This window comes from Camelus ferus, chromosome 2 (genome assembly GCF_009834535.1).
Source record: "Camelus ferus isolate YT-003-E chromosome 2, BCGSAC_Cfer_1.0, whole genome shotgun sequence".
NCBI lineage: Eukaryota > Metazoa > Chordata > Mammalia > Artiodactyla > Camelidae > Camelus > Camelus ferus.
The window spans coordinates 28,825,761-28,844,486 of NC_045697.1; the positions used below are offsets into that span (position 1 = coordinate 28,825,761).

The 18,726-nt window shown below is 40.0% G+C and overlaps 1 protein-coding gene and 1 long non-coding RNA gene across 16 annotated transcripts in view; one reads left to right on the forward strand and one right to left on the reverse strand.

The window, feature by feature from the left end:
* Window positions 1–12,057: 12,057 nt before the first annotated feature.
* Window positions 12,058–15,974, reverse strand: LOC116668554. Its single transcript, XR_004325692.1, has 2 exons — window positions 15,557–15,974; window positions 12,058–12,274 (listed from the first exon to the last, which is right to left on the reverse strand). It is a non-coding gene; the product is annotated as an uncharacterized LOC116668554 (long non-coding RNA).
* A 343-nt stretch (window positions 15,975–16,317) lies between these two features.
* N4BP2 (NEDD4 binding protein 2) overlaps window positions 16,318–18,726 on the forward strand; it is a 67,155-nt gene continuing 64,746 nt past the window's right edge. For 8 of the 15 annotated variants that reach the window (XM_032496145.1, XM_032496160.1, XM_032496120.1 and 5 more), the window contains exon 1: window positions 16,442–16,772. The gene's annotated coding sequence lies outside the window, so the exon portion shown is untranslated. Of the gene's footprint in view, window positions 16,773–18,726 lie in introns of all 15 variants that reach the window. The other 7 variants (XM_032496184.1, XM_032496199.1, XM_032496191.1 and 4 more) reach the window with 4 other exon arrangements.

An 18,726-nucleotide genomic window follows, 5' to 3' on the forward strand; every position in this document is an offset into this window, starting at 1 on the left:
CATACATTAACGACATGGCAGAATTAAAAATGGGACCCAAGTTTAAAAGCCCGTATTATTTTCCATGTTACCATCCTACTCCTCTTAATGAAAAGAACAATGATGATGCTTTGTATCTACATATCTTATCTCGGAAAAATTACAACAAAACTCCTTAAGGACAGGAACCATCTTACACTTTTACAATATCCTTAATAAGTTCTCAAGAGATATTGATTGCATGAAGAAGAATAGCTCCTTGTACTTAAATAACGGTACTTAATTTTTCAATGGGATTTCAATGACAGAAACAAACTGTGCTCTTCTACATGTTAGTATTTATATGTAATTATTCTGACATTTTACATTGGACATAATTTCATCATCCTGTTTAAATTCACCTAATATAAAAGGTATATAAACACATACGAAGCTTCTGTGCTGCAAGCCCTGGAATGTGCTCTTTGATACCATGCTCATAAACTACATTTAAACTCATTTGCAGGCTGCTTAACTCCAGGAGTTGCTCTACAAATGCTATTCTGGGCCTTCTAAGAATTTCCCTAACATTTCCTATCTTTTCAATATGAGGAAGAATGATATGAAATAAATGGTAAAATCATAGTTCTATTTATAGATTTGAAAACATGAACAAAGTAATGGACCCTGCTTTCTTGGAAACTCATATTTGAATATGCTCAAATAATTATCACCCAAGGTCTCTTCATCCTGATCCCTAATGCCTTTCTTATCAAACTACAAACCATCCCAAACCAAACTAATAAAAAAGGTCCCATAATCCTCAAACTCCATCCTAATTAGCAAAATTCAAGAATTTGTCTTTTAGGCAGGCCACCACCAAATACTAGTTGAGAAATCTCAGTTCTCAGGCAGGGAATGAGAGGAAAGTCTAGCAGGTGGGAAGTGCTACTTGGCCCCAGGCCCAGCTTATATTTTCCATCAGCAAACACCACCTTAACTTAGGGTGAATGTCTTTCAAAATGCCCTTGAACTTGCTCACTTATCCTCTCTCAACTTGAGAGATTAAAAAAAAAAAAAGTACACATTTTGAGAACCCAAATGGATTTTATTATAAAGAACTTCACATTTCATTTTAACAAGCATTCATATAAAACCTACTATAATAATTACACTCTTTTGGATACCACAATCAGAAAACAACTCAAGTTAGCTTAGGCCCAAAAAGGAGGGATTTATTATAAGCAGATAGGAATGTTTTTACAAAGCTGGAGGTACCAGACTCCCTGATTTAAAACAGTACAACAAAGCTACAGTAATGAAAACTGTATACTGGCACAAAAACAGACACACAGAGCAATGTAACAGAATAGAGAGCCCAGAAACAAGCCCACGTTTAGATGGTCAGTCTGCTCAAAGGAGGCAAGAATATACAGTGGAGAAAAGACAGCCTCTTCAGTGAATGGTGTTGGGAAAACTGGACAGCTACATTCAAACGAATCAAACTGGACTACTTTCTCATACCATATACCAAATAAACTCATAATCTATTAAAGACAAATGTTAAGACCTGAAACCATAAAACTGCCAGAAGAAAACATAGGCAGTATGCTCTTTGACATCAGTCTTAGCAATATTTTTTGGATTTGTCTCCTCAGGCAAGGGAAACCAAAGCAAAAATAAACAAATGGGACTACCTCAAACTAAAAAAACTTTTGCACAGTGAAGGCAACTATCAACAAAATGAAAAGGCCACCTACCTAATGGGAGAAGATATTTGCAAATAACATACCTGATAACAGGTTAATATCCAAAATATAAAAAGAACTCACACAATTCAACATCAAAGAAACCAAAGAACCAAATTAAAAATGGGCAGAGGACCTGAATAGACATTTCTCCAAAGAGGACATGCAGATGGCCAACAGGCATATGAAAAGATGTTTAACATCACTAATCATCAGGGAAATGCAATTCAAAACTACAATGAGATACCACCTCACTCCTGTCAAATGGCTATTATCAAAAAGACAACAAATAACAAGTGTTGGCAAGAATGTGAAGAAAAGGGAAACTTCATACACTATTGGTGGGAACGTAAATTGGTGCAGCCACTATGGAAAACAGGATGGAGATTCCTCAAAATATTAAAAATAAAACTACTATATGATCCAGCAATTCCACTTCTGGATATTTTTTTCAAAGAAATAAAAACCACTAATTCAAAAAGATATATGGACCCCTATGTTTATTTCAGCATTATTCACAATAGCCAAGATATGGAAGCAACCTAAGTGCCATTGACAGATATTCGAATAGATAAGCAAGACGTGGTGTATATATACAATGGAATGTTACTCAACCATAGAGAAGAATGAAACCTTGTCATTTTCTACAACATGGATGGACCTAGAGGGTATTATGCTAAGTTCAGTAAGTTAGACAGAAAAAGACAAATACCATCTGACTTCAGTTATATATAGAATCTAAAAAACAAAACAAATGAACAAACACAACAAAACAGAAACAGAGTCATAGACACAGAGGACAACTCGGTGGTTGCTTGAGGGGAAGAGGATGGGAGATGAGTGAAACAGGTGAGGGAGACTAAGAAGTACAAACTTTCAGGTACAAAATAAACAAGTCACAGGGATAAAATGTACAGGGTGGGAAATATAGTCAATAATAATGTAATATCTTTGTATGGTGACAGATGGTAGCTAGACTGCTTGTGGTGATCATTTTGTAATGTATAGAAGTATCGAATCACTATGTTATGCACCAGGAATTAACAATGTTACAGGTCAATTATACTTCAACAAACAAATTCATAGAAAAAGAGATCAGATTTGTGGTTACCAGATTCAGTGGGTGTGGGGAGGAAGACTTGGATGAAGATAGTCAAAAGTTATAAACTTTCAGTTGTAAAAGAAATACTAAGGATGTAATGTAGAACATGATTAATATAATTAACACTGCTGTATGTTACCTATGAAAGTTGTTAAGAGAGCAAATCTTTAGACTTCTCATCACAAGGAAAACCATTTTTTCCTTTTTCTTTTATTTTTGTATCTATATGGGATGATGACTGTTCGTTAAACTTGTGGTAATTATTTCATGATGCAAGTCAAGTCACGTTAAACTTATACAGTGCTATATGTCAATTATATCTCAATAAAACTGGAAGAAAAAAAAAGAATATAAGACTGTTTTAAAGAAACCAAGGGGAGGAATGCAGCTGGGCCAAGGAAAGACTAAAACCAAATTGTTGAGAGCTCAGACAATACTTTCTCTCCATCTCTCCAATCTTTCTTCTCTACTTATCTTCTCTCTAGGACAGCTTCCTTTGATCCTCAAACTTCATGCAGAATATAGTTGCTTCCAGTTCCTCAGTTAACCCTATACAGGCTCAGTTGCACAAAGAAAATGAATCTTTCTAAAATTCTAAATATTTTATTCTTATTTAAACAGGTTTTTTTCCTTAAATAACAGATTCTTTTTTTTTAACATTTTTTATTGATTTATAATCATTTTACAATGTTGTGTCAAATTCCAGTGTAGAGCAAATTTTTCAGTTATACATGAACATATATATATTCATTGTCACATTTTTTCTCTGTGAGCTAACATAAGATCTTGTGTATATTTCCCTGTGCTATACAGTATAATCTTGTTTATCTATTCTACAATTTTGAAATCCCGTCTATCCCTTCCCACCCTCCACCCCCTTGGCAACCACAAGTTTGTATTCTATGTCTATGAGTCTATTTCTGTTTTGTATTTATGCTTTGTTTTTTTGTTTTTGTTTTTTAGATTCCACATATAAGCGATCTCATATGGTATTTTTCTTTCTCTTTCTGTCTTACTTCATTTATAATGACATTCTCCAGGAGCATCCATGTTGCTGCAAATGGCATTATGTTGTTGGTTTTTACGGCTGAATAGTATTCCATGGTATAAATATACCACAACTTCTTTATCTAGTCATCCGTTGATGGACATTTAGGCTGTTTCCATGTCTTGGCTATTGTAAATAGTGCTTCTATAAACTTTGGGGTGTAGGTGTCATCCTGAAGTAGGGTTCCTTCTGAATATAAGCCCAGGAGCGGGATTCTGGGGTCATACGGTAAGTCTATTCCTAGTCTTGTGAGAAATCTCCATACTTAAATAACAGATTCTTTTAAAAAAATTTAAAAAATTGTATTATTATTTTTAAAGGAGGTACTGGGGAAGGAACCCAGGATCTTATGCATGCTAAGCACGTGTTTTACCATTACCGTCCCCCAAATAAATTCTTTTTGTTCAGAGAAGGTACTGTGAAAAGTCTCTCCAAGGCTCTTTCCCACTGGCTACTCAGTTCCCTTTCTCAAGTGCAACCAATGGTACCAATTTGTTCCATCTTCTTCCAGAGAAATTTTATGTATATGTGATAAAATCTATCTATCTATCTATCCTCTTCCCATTTTTTTTTTACACTAATGGCAGTATGCCATACATACATTTTCCCACTGAGCAATTTATTCTGGAGATCGTACAGTATCCAGCACTCAGAGTTTTTTCCTTGTGATGATATCATTTTTTTATATATTACAGGATTCCAAATTTTGAAGTAACATACTATATTTAATCAGTTCCTTGTTGATAAACATTTAGGTTTTCCCCAATTTTTTGCCATTATAAATAATGCTGCAATAAAACACCAGGATGTGTATATTAAAAACATATGGGCATATACAATTTTAAGAGTAATTTGTATTTCTTTTTCTGTGAGCAGTATTTTTTTATGCTTTGACCATTTTTTTTCTATTGGGTTGTTAGTCTTTTTCTTATTGATTTCTAGGTGTTTGTATATTAGGGGAACCAGACCTTTGTCTCTGATATGAATTCCAATTTTTTCTTATTTATCATTTGTCTTCTGAATTTTTTTTAAATTGATGTATAGTCAGTTTACAATGTGTCATTTTCTGGTGTACAGCATAATGTTTCAGTCATACCTATATTCATTCTAATATTCTTTTTCATTATAGGTTACTACAAGATATTGGATATAGTTCCCTGTACTAAACAGAAGAAACTTGTTCTTTATCTATTTTATATATAGTAGTTATTATTTGCAAATCTCAAACTCCCAATTTAATTCTTCTCACCCCCTTTCCCCCCATTAACTGTAAGTTTGTTTACTATGTCTATAAGTCTGTTTCTGTTTTGTAGATAAGTTCATTAGTCTTCTTTTTTCTTTTTTTAGATTCTACATATGAGTGGTATCATATAGTATTTTTCTTTCTCTTTCTGGCTTACTTCACTTAGAAATGACAATCTCCAGATCTATCCATGTTGCTCCAAATGGCATTAATTTATTCTTTTTTAAGGCTGAGTAGTATTCCATTGTATCTTTTGATTTTCCTAATAGTATTTTTTATTTTAATTTTTAATTTATTTATGTATTTATTTTACAATATCATATTTTAAAAAATTGAAGTATAGTTGATGTATAATATATGTTATAGGTATACAATATAATGATTCACTATTTTTAAAAGTTAAATTCATTTATAGTTATTATAAAATATTGGGTATATTCCCCATGCTGTACAATACATCCTTGTAGCTTATTTTATACCTTATAGTTTGTACCTCTTAATCCTGTACCTCCGTCTTGCCCCTCCCTCTTCCCCTCCCCACTGGTAACCACTAGTTGCTTCTCTACACCTGTAAGTCTGTTTCTTTTCTGTTATATTCACTAGTTTGTTGTATTTTTTAAGATTCCACATGTAAGTGATATCTTAACATATTTGTTTTTCTTTGTATAACTTATTTCACTTAGGATAATGTCCTCTAAGCCCATCCATGCTGTACACCAGAAACTACTAAAACATTTTAAATTAACTACTTCAATTAAAAAGCAAGCAAACAAACAACGCATTTAAAATATGGGCAGAAGAACTGAACAGATATTTTTCCAAAAGAGGAAATGCAGATTGTCAACAGGAACATGAAAAGTTGCTCAACATCACCAATATCAGGGAAGTGCAAATCAAAATCACAAGGAGATATCATCTCACACCTGTCAGAATGGCCATCATCAAAAAGGACACAAATAACAAATGTTGGCAAGGATGTGGGGAAAAGGGGACCCCTGTACACTGTTGGTGTGAATGGAAATCGGTGCAGCCACTATGGAAAATAATATAGAGGTTTCTCAAAAACCTACAAATAGAACCGCTGTATGGCCCTGCAATTCCACTCTTAGGCATATATCTGAGAATTTTCAAAGAATATTTGTTGCTTTTCTCTTGCTGATTTTAATATTGTCCCCTTATCCTTAATTTTTGTCAATTTGATGACTATGTGCCTTGGTATGTTCCTCCTTGGGTTGATCCTGTGTGGAACTCTCTGTGCTTCCTGGACTTGGGTGACTGTTTCCTTTCCCAAGTTGGGGAAGTTTTCATTTATTATCTCTTCAAAAAATTTCTCAGGTTTTTTCTCTCTCTTCTCTTTCTGGGACCCCTATAATGGGAATATTAGTGTGCTTCATGTTGTCCTTATGGTATTTTTTTGTCTTTGTCCCAATTCTAAAATTTCCCAGGAAGGGGCTAATTGGATTAGAACCCCCAAGCTTGGTTAATTAACTGCGGCCAGGGAAGTGGAGTCATTTTTTTAATACCCTGGATTCCACCGTATAGAGTGGGGGTTAAGTATAGCTAAAGGGGAAATTGTGAGCTAGGAGATACTCCGAAAGGAGTGTACCACATGTCAATGTACAGAGAACGTATTTTAGTCACTGGGGATGTATCTCCTTGTCTAGTGGAAAAGAGCTCACAATTCTAGTGAAGATACACATAAAAAAATAGTCATCGTTGCAACTGAGTAAGAGAGGTATATACAAATTACTCTGGACATAGAGGAAGAAGCAGTTCTTTATGTTTGGGGCATCTGGGAAAACTTTACAGGAGAAAGGGAATATAAGCTGGGTTTGTAAAGAATAGATAAGTGAAAATGAATAACTAGGTTAGCCTATGGCTTAACATCATTGGAAGTAAATATATTGGAAAGTGTGTGATTGTCACAAATGGAAGAGTAACGTAACTGACAGAAAGATGTCAACAAGCATGGTTACAGGATGTAAAGTTTCCTTACTGACAAAGTATATAAAATCTTACAGTTACATAAAGCTGGAGCTACCACAATATGGTTCTGGATTGGAATATGGCTTCTTGTAAAAATTCCTCACAAAGACCCAGAAATGTGGTTGTGTTACCAAGCCCAAACTCGTAATGCTCATAGCACAACAGGCCAAAAAATCAGGAGACAAGGTGTCGGGGCAAGGAATAACAACTTTATTCAGAAAGCCAGTAGACTGAGAAGATTAGCAGACTAATGTCTTGGAGAACCATCTTCCCCAAGTCAGAATTTAGGCTTCTTTTACACTAAAAAAGGGAGGGACTATAGTCGGTTGTTGCAGACTTCTTGGTGTCAGAATCCTTTGTTCTTGCAGCTGTCCACATAGGTCAAGTCATGGTGTCCCTGTAAACCTCCAACAAGACAAATATTATTTTCTATTCTGTAACTTTTTGTCTTTATATGAATGGGAAAGTGTTATATCCTTAAAGGTCAGAGCCTTGAGAATGGGCTATCTTGTATATTTTAGGCTAACAGGCAACATTCTTTACAAAAGGTACATAACCAGCATAACCACAGGAAACAAAGCACAGGGTTTGAGCCAAAGGAACTGATCTAACATGGAGTCAGATTTGTTCTTCCCTTTTATAATTACTCACTGTCAATGTCCATGTCACAATCTTGTTGGGAATGGGGCAATGAACATTCTGGCTACTTTCTGTTGAACCTGGGTGATGAGGGGGTGATCATGGAATGAAATTGATCAGCCTTGGACAGGGAACATTCCTTAGAATCTTTAGTCAGTAGTACAGTCCTCTTTCCTCCTTTATCTGCAAGTACTTGAAAACCCTTAGTACTTAGTTGAACTTGGGGATTTTGGTTCCAGTTCCCAATACATATCTATTAATTTTACCTTTGTGACTGTGCCATAGTTACACCAGGTTCTTATGCTCTTTACTTGGACAAGATTAAACAAATAGGTTGACCTTTTTCAGGTACAATGAAATTATACCTGAATAATCTCAATTCTTATCTTTTAAGAAGAGCAACCTGAAATCTTCCAAGGGTTCACAAGCCCATCACTCCCCAGGTCTCTCAGGAGTTGGGTTGTTTTCTGATGATGGTGGTGCTGCTTTAATCCATGTGTGATGAATCCATGGCTTTACCCCAGCTAACTTGACAGGCAAGTGTGTGGTAAGTAATACCACGTGTGTGGTCCTGTCCACCTTGCAGTCAGCTGATGGTCAGGCCCTTGTTCTCATCTGAGGACTCAGCCTCCACCTGATAGGGAAGGATGTAAGGCTACTTCAGTTGGATAGGCAGACATGTTGGAGGCAAACTTATGAACAGAGGTTAGTACAGTGCCCAAAGTTTTAACATAACTGGCAACTGCTAGGTCTTTTAGGGCATTTATAGATTCTCCTGCCTGGGGATGAACCTGGAATGGCCTGCCATACAATATTTCAAAGAGGCTTAATTTAAGCCTGCTTCTGGGAGCCACTCTGGAGCAGGGTAACTGGCAAGGCCTTAGCCCAAGTTAAATTAGTCTCTTAACATATTTTAGCAATGTTCCTTTTTAATGTATAATTCATTTTCTCGGTTTTTCCTGTTGACTGTGGTCTCCAGAATGAATGTAGTTTCTGACTAATTTGCAATGCTTTAGACACTTGCTTGAGACAAAAGCAGGCCTGTTATCACTTTGAAGGGTGTTAGGCAATCCAAATCAGGGGATAATTTCCTTAAGGAGGGCTTTAACCACTTTGGAAGCCTTTTCTGTCAGGGTGGGATATACTTTTACCTGTCCTAAAAAAGTATCCACAAACACTAGCAGGTATCTGAAATTTCCTGCAGCACGAGTTTTTTGAGTAAAGTCTACTTGACAGTCTTCAATGAGGCAGGGTCCTCTGTGTTGAGTCCCCATCTGGGGAGGTCTGACAACAGTCTTGGGTTATTTTTAGCACAAATCATGCAATTCTGAGTTGCTGGATGGTCTTTTGTAGGCTAGGCCCTATTACATACTTCTAAATCCATTGTAAGGTGGCATCTCTCCCATAAACGATATTTCAGGGTGAGGTTCCCTCACTGGCATTCTAGAGGTTGTAAGAACAAATGGTTCTTTGCCTTAGAGATTCCTATGTGTGGGACAGATTGAGGCATTTTCTGTGCCACCTTGGTGCTTACCACATAATATGCTGCACCTGTATCTATCAGAAAGTCAATCAGCTCATTCCCCACTGCCAATTTTACCCAGTGCATCTGTGGGGAAGTTGGAATTGGGTGCTTCAAGTCCAAGGGAGCCCCTAGGCCTCTTTGTTTATCATCAGAGTGTTCCTCTCTATCACATGAGAGGCTCCCATGTTTTAAAAAAATTGTTTGATCAGACTTCATAATTAGGTAAAATACACATGAACTATGCATCCCAGAAAAACAAAAGGTACTGCATAGGCAAAGGACTGATACAAGAAACCACCTAAAGGAGGCCCTAGCATTAGGCCAGTCCAGAAAAAGTATCAAGACTTCCCAATACTGTACCCACATTATTTGGAAATGTCTTTGAAGGGCAGAAGAAGATGCAGTTATTGCTGCAGCGAAACTTACTGCACCAGTTATTCTCACTAAAAAACACATACCAGTGAACACTGGTCCTTCTAGAATGTGGTCCAATACACCAAAGAGAACTGTAATTCCTACTGCGACAAACATGCCTATTACAAACGTAAATTTTGCTCCAATATGTGTAAGATATTTTCCAAATATGACAAATGCCAGCAAGTCCAACAAAGTATAATATCCAGAGGTCATACCAAAAACTGTATTGCTAGCTCCTTTTTTTCTTCAGCCACCTTGGGGGAAAGGGCCCAAGGACAGAACAGCACATGATGGAATCCACGTTAATGGAAGCTGCTGACATCAACACAAAAATCTGTTCTCTTGAAAGCCACCTGGGTGCCTCACTTTCTGAAGGGCCATCACCTCTTAATGTGCAAGACTGGGACAGGCTCTAAGAGCAGGTAGCATCCTGCTGGAATTAAGTTTCCAAAAACCAGAAGCCATTTCTTTAGATGTGGCATTTTATCACCAAGTAGGCCCAATGGTGGTGAAGAAATGGCATAGGATAGTGCCAAACCCAGGAATACCGGTCCCACATATCTAGCTGGTAAATTAAACTTCTCCAAAACAAAGAGGGACAGCATAGGCTCAAGGAAGCTGAGCTGAGTGAGGTGGTGATAAAGGATATAAGGGCAACCTTGGGTAAAGTTGTTTAACACTTTTAAAAACAACATCTACCAATTGAGAAGGGTTCAATCCAAATGCATCATCTAATTTTTGCAATTTTTCTCATATTTAGCATTCTAGCATTTTCAGGGGCCTCGGGTGATCTGCTGTAGACCTGATAAATCCTTCCCAAAAGTTCAGAGGGGTTTTTATTTGTTTTTTGCTGGATTTATTTAATTCTATTAAACCCAGCCTGCTGGCTATTTGCATTTAGGTTCTCTATGGGATAATGGTGTAGGGGAAGTTGTCCTATGCCGAGAGTGGCTCTTGGTCCAAACTAGGTGTCCTGTCAGGTCTTAGATGGCAATACCAGAGCAGGTCCCTGTGCCCCAGGAACTAACACAGGATTTTCCAATTGATTCCAGAAGGAGGGGGAGCCAGTCCGACCACTACCCGAGGCCCAGTGTTGGTAATTGGGGCTGGCTGTGTAGGAATGGGAGACAGTGGAAGGGGTGGATACATTGGCATAGTGGCTGGAGTAGCTGGGACCACTAGCTCAGCCAGCGGAGTTAAGGTTTGAAGGCCTAACTCTCATTCATTTCCTTTCCTTATTTCCCCTGATATAATAGCACAAATACTTGCACATATGGGATTTCATCATTCTTCCCTGCTTTTTCACAGAATATCAATAATTGAAGGATTGTATAGAGATATTCAAAGGCCACCAATCCTCAGCATTTTATTGTAAAACTATAAATAGCAACTGATCCTCTCTAACCATTTTTCCTTGGCATCAACCAACCAGGCTGAATTCTGGTCTGGGGCTTTGGTGATTTTAGGAACCAAGTGGAATCTTTCTATTCTCTCTGGGAACATCCCACTCTCAGACAAGAACAGATAGGATTTTTTTTTTTTCTGTTCTTTTCCTCTGTTTGACATCAGTAAAATTTTAAATATCATAAAACTGACTTGGTTGTTAAATGGAGAAATGGTAGTAAGACAAAATGAAATGAAAAACCAAAGGGCAAACACAAAATCGTGAATAAACGCTTAGGTTTGGTCTTGGGGCTCTATATATACCGATGACACAAACAATGTAATTAACATAGCAAGGGTGGCAGTATATGCAGATAACCCTGCATAAACAAAACCCTGAGATGGGAACAGGTACTATGGTCACACATTGTTCATCTTTTTCTTAGGCATGGGTTCATAGCTGTAATCAGACCACTTATCCAAAATGTGCCTTGGAGGACTTCGTTTAAGGACAGTTGAAATATTCCTTATTTTTTAAAAAACAAGTATACAAGAGAAACAAAACACAAATGGCACACATAAACACTAGCATCCAAAGAAACAAATGAACTGGTTCACAAACCAGGTAAAAGTCCAACAACTATTTCCGCTCTCCAACAGGGTACCCCACTCAAATACAAAACAAATGGACTTATTCTGGAGAAAAAGCCCCGATTGGAGAGGAATAAAGTTTCCGACTATACACACCAGAGCGACTTACCCTACTTTAAGGAGCCCATTGGCTCCCAGATGTCAACTTCCTAGTTCCAACTGCCAAGCGCTGGGGCAGCCACTTCAGGGAATTTTGAAGGGAAAATCCTCAGGACAAGTGGTCCTGGCAGCTGCTGGGGCCTAACCCAAAATTCCCCAACTGGGGCTGGCTGGCCATGAGTAGCTTCGCCAACATTTGTTATCAAGTCCAAACTCGTACTGCTTGTTGCACGACAGGCCAAAAAATCGGAGACGAGGTGTTGGGGCAAGAAATAATGACTTTATTCAGACAGCCAGCAGACCAAGAAGATAGCAGACTAATATCCTGGAGAACCATCTTCCTCAAGTCAGAATTCAGGCTCGTTTTATACTAAGAAGAGGAGGGTGTGTGATTGGTTGTTGCCGACTTCTTGGTGTCCGAATCCTTTGTTCTTGCAGCTGTCCATGTGGGTCAGGTCATGGTGTCCCTGTAAACCTTCAACAAGACATATATTACTTTCTATTCTGCAACTTTTTATCTTCATGTGAATGGGAAAGTGTTATACCCTTAAAGGTCAGAGCCTTGAGATATTCTTTTATAAAAGCCGTAAAACCAGCATGACTAACCACAAGAAACAAAGCACAGGGTTAGAGCCAAAGGAACAGATCTAATATGGAGTCATATCTGTTCTTCTTTGTTACAGTTGCTATCCTAATCACAAAAGGATTATCCCAGGCACAAGGAAGCTGTCCTTGCCATCCATTCTGTGGTTCTAGTTCTCTAGGTGTTTTTTTTTTGTTTGTTTGTTTGTTTTTTTATACTCTCTTTTGTCACTTCTATTTCTACCTTTGCATGTCAAGCTTGGAGAATGCGTCATGTCTGCCCATTCGCTTATGGAGAAAGTGGGAAAAACAGATAAACTTCTCAAGAGTGGATCTAGGTCTGAGGTCTATTGGAAGTCCATTTCTGTAGGAGTGGCAGGATTTGGGGTTTTGTTGTTGCTGTCATTTGGTTTTTTAACAGATTGACTTTTCCCCTTTAATTCTCCCTTCCCCTTCCCCCAGCTTTATTGAGGTATAATTGACAAAACTGTACATAAAGTGCACAACATGATGATTTGATATAGGTATACATTGTGAAATGCTTGCTACGATGAACACATCCATCACTTCTCATAGTTATGTTACCTTTTGAGTGTTTGTGTGTGTGTGTGTGCGCTGAGAACACTTAAGAGCTATTCTCTTAGTAAATTTCAATTCTTAAAAGTTTATCTCCTCTCAGTAGATCTTCATCCTAGTATCTTCATCCTTCCCTCAGGATATTTGTTTCCTCCTCTTTTTTCTTAACAGCACTTACATGTCTGCCTTTTATAGATAAATAATTGCATAAAGAAAATTACTTTTTCTTTATGATTAAGTCCACTAATATCAGCAAGTAATAACTAACATCTGTTGAGCCCTTACTTATATATGCTTTCATTATTTCAATTAATCAGAAAGTAGATAAAAACGACTGTATTTGCGAGATGAGAAAACTGAGTTTTAGAGGGCTTAAAGTAATATTCCCAAGGCCATAGAGCTTGCAGCTCCTGTTAAGTGTGGTAAAGAAATATTTTATAAAGATAAGCCCATTGATATTACTAACTTTAGATAACAGGACTATTACCCACTATCTAGTTTCTACCAGACATAAAACTGAAAAACAGGAGTTCCAACATATGTTGGTCCTTATTTTCTTTTAATAAAGTTCTTACAAAGTGTTATTCTAAGTTTACTTGGGAATGAGAACAAGTATTTGTCAGCTATCATGTAAAAGAGGAAAAAAATCCTGAGACATTTTCTTTTGAAAAAAATGCTGTGCCATAGAGTAATGCTCATTCTTTCACTTATCACATGTCCAAGGGCTATTTATTTGTACAAGGTTCTGAGTTTGGCAGTGAGGAATACAAGGCAGAATGGAAAACAGAACCCATCTTCAAGGAATTGATGATCTACTAAGGGAGATTATAAATTTTTAAATAATCATAATTAAGCAGAATGCTCCAAGTCAAAAATCAAAGTATAGGAATGCAAAGGTGACATAGATTATGTGTGACTGGGAGGAAATCACTGATGTTTTTAAACATTAATATAAACAAGCATGTTTAGAATTTATTCATTAGACTAAAGATGCTTTAGACAAATATAAAAGATTTACTTAAAATGCACTGTTATTTTATTTACAAAAATCCAAGATATTTTCCAAAATGTAAACTTTATTATTTCCTTAAAGGCCAGTCTTTCATCTAAAGAAATGCCAGAGTTCATCTTAAAGTGTTAAGAGGCAGCATTTTGTCATTCTTCAGATTTATCTGGCATTTTAGAGAATTAAATACTGTAACAACCAGTTGGAAGATTACAGAGAGCAGAGTGTGATCAGGAGTAGTACCTTGGTATTCAAGGTACATTGAAATACTCAAAAACTCAAAGTCTTAAATTTCTTCTTTTAAATTAAAAGATACACCATCTGGAATGAGAATGAGCATGATAAACCCATTTATCCAATGTTTAACCCAATGCTAATGTCTCAACCTTTAAAAGACGTGTACTTTTCCTATTGGCTTAGAGTTTAAACCAATAAGGAAGCAGAAACGCTTTATAAATATTCACAAAGAAAGCTGGCATTGTGACTGTTGAGTAAAGATTGCTTTGTTCTTCCTTTGAGTCTGAATTTCAGACTTTAAAGTACTGACTTTTTTTCTTTATTTGGTATAGTAAGCAAACTGTTTGTTTTTCTTTAAATACTCAGCCTGGATGATGTCTTGCTAGCATGGAATACATTTTCCAATGTTAAGAATACTTTATTTCTTATTGTCCAGATCTAAAATGTGATGAATCCTTAACAATGTTCAAAAAAAAAAAAAAATCAAGAATTTAAATGCCAGTTTTTATTAACATGGTGAACATATTTCATATGAACAAAATTAATTCTAACTTGCTAGATTTGTTTGAAGTTTATAATTACTAGTGTCCTTTCATTCATAAAGTGGCATATATCACTTATTAGTCTCTTTTAATAGCTGTTCAGGCAGAGGTAATGTTTGGTTCTCAGCAATAAGCTGTATCTTGAGATTCTAGGTACTTTGTTAAAACTTTCCTGTTTTGAAATTAATAAAAACATTAATAGAGGTGTCTGTATTGCAATTTCTTAACAGGGGCTCAAGGGATTTTAAAAAATACAAAAATAATACAAAAGGAAAACATCTCTTTTTTCCCTGTGTGGTTAGTTTCATTAGAAAATTTACCATCCATCCCCAGGAGTCTGCTTAAAAATTACTGGTTTCTTAAAAAAAACAAAACCAAAAAACTAGAATGTCTTCGTGAGTAAGTGTTTCAATTAGACTTAAATGAAGATAACAATTCACTTGCATTTCCCCCAAATTTCCACTCAGTTTAAAGCAATTACTATAGCAACACTGACAGTCTCTTCGACGCAAAGGAATACTTTGTCAGTTGGCTATTTCGTTTCGCTACGAAAAACACTGATGGTGGAATAAAAAGTAATTGCAAAGGGAGGGAAGCAGGGGGAAGAAAAAACCAGTAAGCATAAGCACCACCACCAGAAAGCAAGGGTGAAAAACTGGTGTACCTGAAAACACTGAACATTTCAAGCCAGAACATAGAAGAAACTAAGGATAGCAGAGTTTAAGAGGAAAAAAAAATGGAGCAGGCTTCGGGGGCAGTCTAATAATACAGTGATCCCAAAAGGGAAGAAAACATCTTTGCTTTTTCTTGGCACCTGAAACTGAAGCTCTAAGCCGGGCAAAGGTCAGCGCCTCCGGGTCTACGTTGCAAACATGCAATCGTTTTTGTGCCTCCGTCAGCGTGTTCAGACCACACGTTGGCAGCGCCGGTCGGGGCCAGGCAGTCTCGGTCGGGGCCGCAGCCGCCGCGGACCCCTTTGTTTTCCCGCTCCGAGGTGGCTGCGCCGAGTCCGTCGCCCGAGCGCGCGTAGGGGCAGCCGGCCGCGCGCCCGGAAACCCCCCGCGGGCAGCACAGCGCGCGCGGAGGCCGGGCTCGCGCGCCCGCCGCAGCCGCCTAGCACGCCCCGAGTCAACAGCCCAGTTAGGCCAAGCCGAGGCCGCCCGGCTCGCCTGGCGGTCTCTTCCTACTCGCCGCCGGGACCCGCGCGCTGGCGGGCCCGCCCCCGCTCACGTTTCGTTCCCCGCCTCGACCAGCGAGTACGACCTTGTGTTTGTTTTGCATTTGGCGCTAGGGAGAGTCTGAAGAGGCTCAGACAAGGCTGTGGTTCACCGCTTATATCCTCAGCAATTTCGGGCCCCTTATTGCTACGTTCACCAGCTCAAAACAGCTCCCACCTTCCCCGAAAACCCAACACATTGAAAAGGGCTTGTTTCTGCATGTGACCCCCCGAAAAGGGAAGGGGGAAACACGTCAGGCTTTCGGGAGAGCTTTTTTTGGGGTGGGGGGTGAGTGAGTGGGAGGCCGGGTCCGCTGCGGCAGAACCGGCCAGGCCGGGACTTGCTCAGCGGAGAGAGCGGGAGAGGCGGGAGCGCCCGCGGCAGGGGTCGCCGGGGTCGGCTTCACGGGGCGGGCCGACGCGCCCTAGCGGAGCTCCGGAACGAACCAGAGGTCGCGGCAGGGAGCGGGCGGGGGTGGAGGGAGGTGGAGGAGGCGGAGGGCGGCGATCCACCTGGGCGACGTGGCAGCCATTCCCTACTCCCCGAGACCCCTCCCCATTCGGCCGCCCACCCGCCCTCTCGCGGCTGGCTGCTGCGAGGCTGCTCTTCCCAGGCCGGACGGAGAGCGGCAGTGTCTCCCCGCCGGCCGCTCGCCCCGCGTCTCCCCACCGCGGCCGTCGCTGCTCGCCAGCCCTGCGCCGCGTCGGAGAGCGCAGTGGCGGCGGCGGGAAAGGGCTGCGGACCCGCGGCGCCGCGTCGCACTCCTGACGACGCGGCCCCGGCCTCGACGCCGTCTGCCCACTCCTAGAACAGGTAAAGGCGGTAGGTGGGAGACGGGGCGGCGGGGCCGGGGTGAGGGTCCTGGAGGGAAGGGATCCTGGGGTCCCCGAGCAGGAGCGGAGAGCCTGAGGCAGTGGCGGGGGGCGCTGCGACCGAAACCCTAACCCCCGAACGTGGGGGGCCAGCGCGGGCCGTCTCCAGTCCGGCCCGTGAGCCCGGCCGCCCGGACGGAAGCGAAGAGAGGCGGGCCCTGGCGCGCCGCCCGAGGTCGGGCGAAGGCGGGGGCTGCGGCCGCTTCCCGGGCCTCCCAGTCCCTGGCGGGCCTCCAGGCCCCGGGCACACCCCTTTCGCCCCCCAGGGTTTCCCTGTCGGTTCCCGCCGGGTCTTGACCTCGCGCCCCTCCGAGCGCCTTCGGCCTCTCCCTGAAAAGCCTTCTTGGAACTTCGGGCCACCCTCCCGCGCACGTAGTCCTAGCATAGCCCTTTACTCACTTCTTCAGATCCAAACATAGCCACTCACTCCGCACGTTCCGATTTTGGGTGCTGCGGGGAGGCATTCCCTGTTCCTGCTATCTGTGCTGCTTTGATTCTAGTCCACACCCTTCTCCCCCATGGCAACTTTGATCCCCACTGGGACCCTCCTTGAGTCCTAGTGTGATCTGGACCGCTCCAAGATGTCTATTTGGAAATTTGTCTTTGATAGAGTGAGTCATCTGACCCGGGACAGTTTATTCCTTACGCTCTTTTGGTTAAAACGTGGTTTTGTTTGTTTTACCCTCTCTCAGAAAGAGAGCTAGAGTAATTAAAAAAAAAAAGTGTAGATGCTAGATCAAGCTCACTGTTGGTTTAAAGAACCTTCCTTTCGGCAACAGTCTTTGCCGAACTAGAATCTGATATTTGTGGCACCGACAGGTTTGTACACATTCTCGCCATGCAGTGGTTGTAATGTCTCCATAGCACAGTTCTGACTCTGGCCAATCCAGCTTGATTGGCTGGTTTTTCTACTCAACGTCTTTAAGCCAATCAAAAAGCGCTGCTTGCCTGGAGACTGGTTAACTCAGAAAAGGTGGGGATTGGTTGAGCTCCGAGAGAGAATCTGGGGATGAACCTGGCTTCTCAGAAAACAATGACTGGTTTGCAGCTGCCTCTCTTCCTTTTTTTTTTTTTTTTTTTTTTTTTTGCTATCTTTTCATCCCAACAACAGCAGCCATTTAGTTCTGTTTTTATTATTTCCATCGTTTTTCTCTCAGTTGCCCAGCTCTCTTTGTAACTAATTTTAATCCTCGTTCTTCAGTTTTCAATGAAAGACTTCTTAAATCTTTAAAGCAACGTAAACATCATGTGTTTTGTGTTTTGATAATCAGCGTGGTTCTATTTTCTTATATTGTCTGCTTTTAAAGGTCAGAAATTCAATCAACTTTTTGTTCCTGTGCCAGAGCCTTTATTGTTCAAGGGGCTGCGGGAGGGTAGGGGTCTGCAGTGGTGGAGACAGTGAAAAGAATAGGAAGGAAATGGCTGCTTTCCTACAAGGATGCAACACTTAAGTTCATGAAAAAAGACTAACGTATAAAACAACACAACCCAGGACAAATCAGAGTGTAGTACTTACGACTGTCAATTTGTATACCTGTTGACTTTGGTTGCCTTGAAGGGGAGAGTAAAGAGGACCCAGTACTGGACTTTATAGAAGAAGTAAGCTCAAGTTATAGTAAAGGAATGTTTTTTCCTTATTAAAGTAGGCATAGCAGCTGTATAAAATAGAGGCTAGATAAATATTACCAGTGTTGGTACATGCTTTTTTAATACTATCTGAGGATTTTTCTTCTCTTAAAATCTCCCTTTTCTTCGTGATTATCCGTGGTTAGGCATGTCTTTTGATATGCAAAGCAGTAATCATTTATTAGACAAGGTGAATTTTGGAGAATAGCTACCATTTTTGCCTTCCTTCCATTCACCTTATATACAAGCTCACGTTTTAAGTCTTTGGA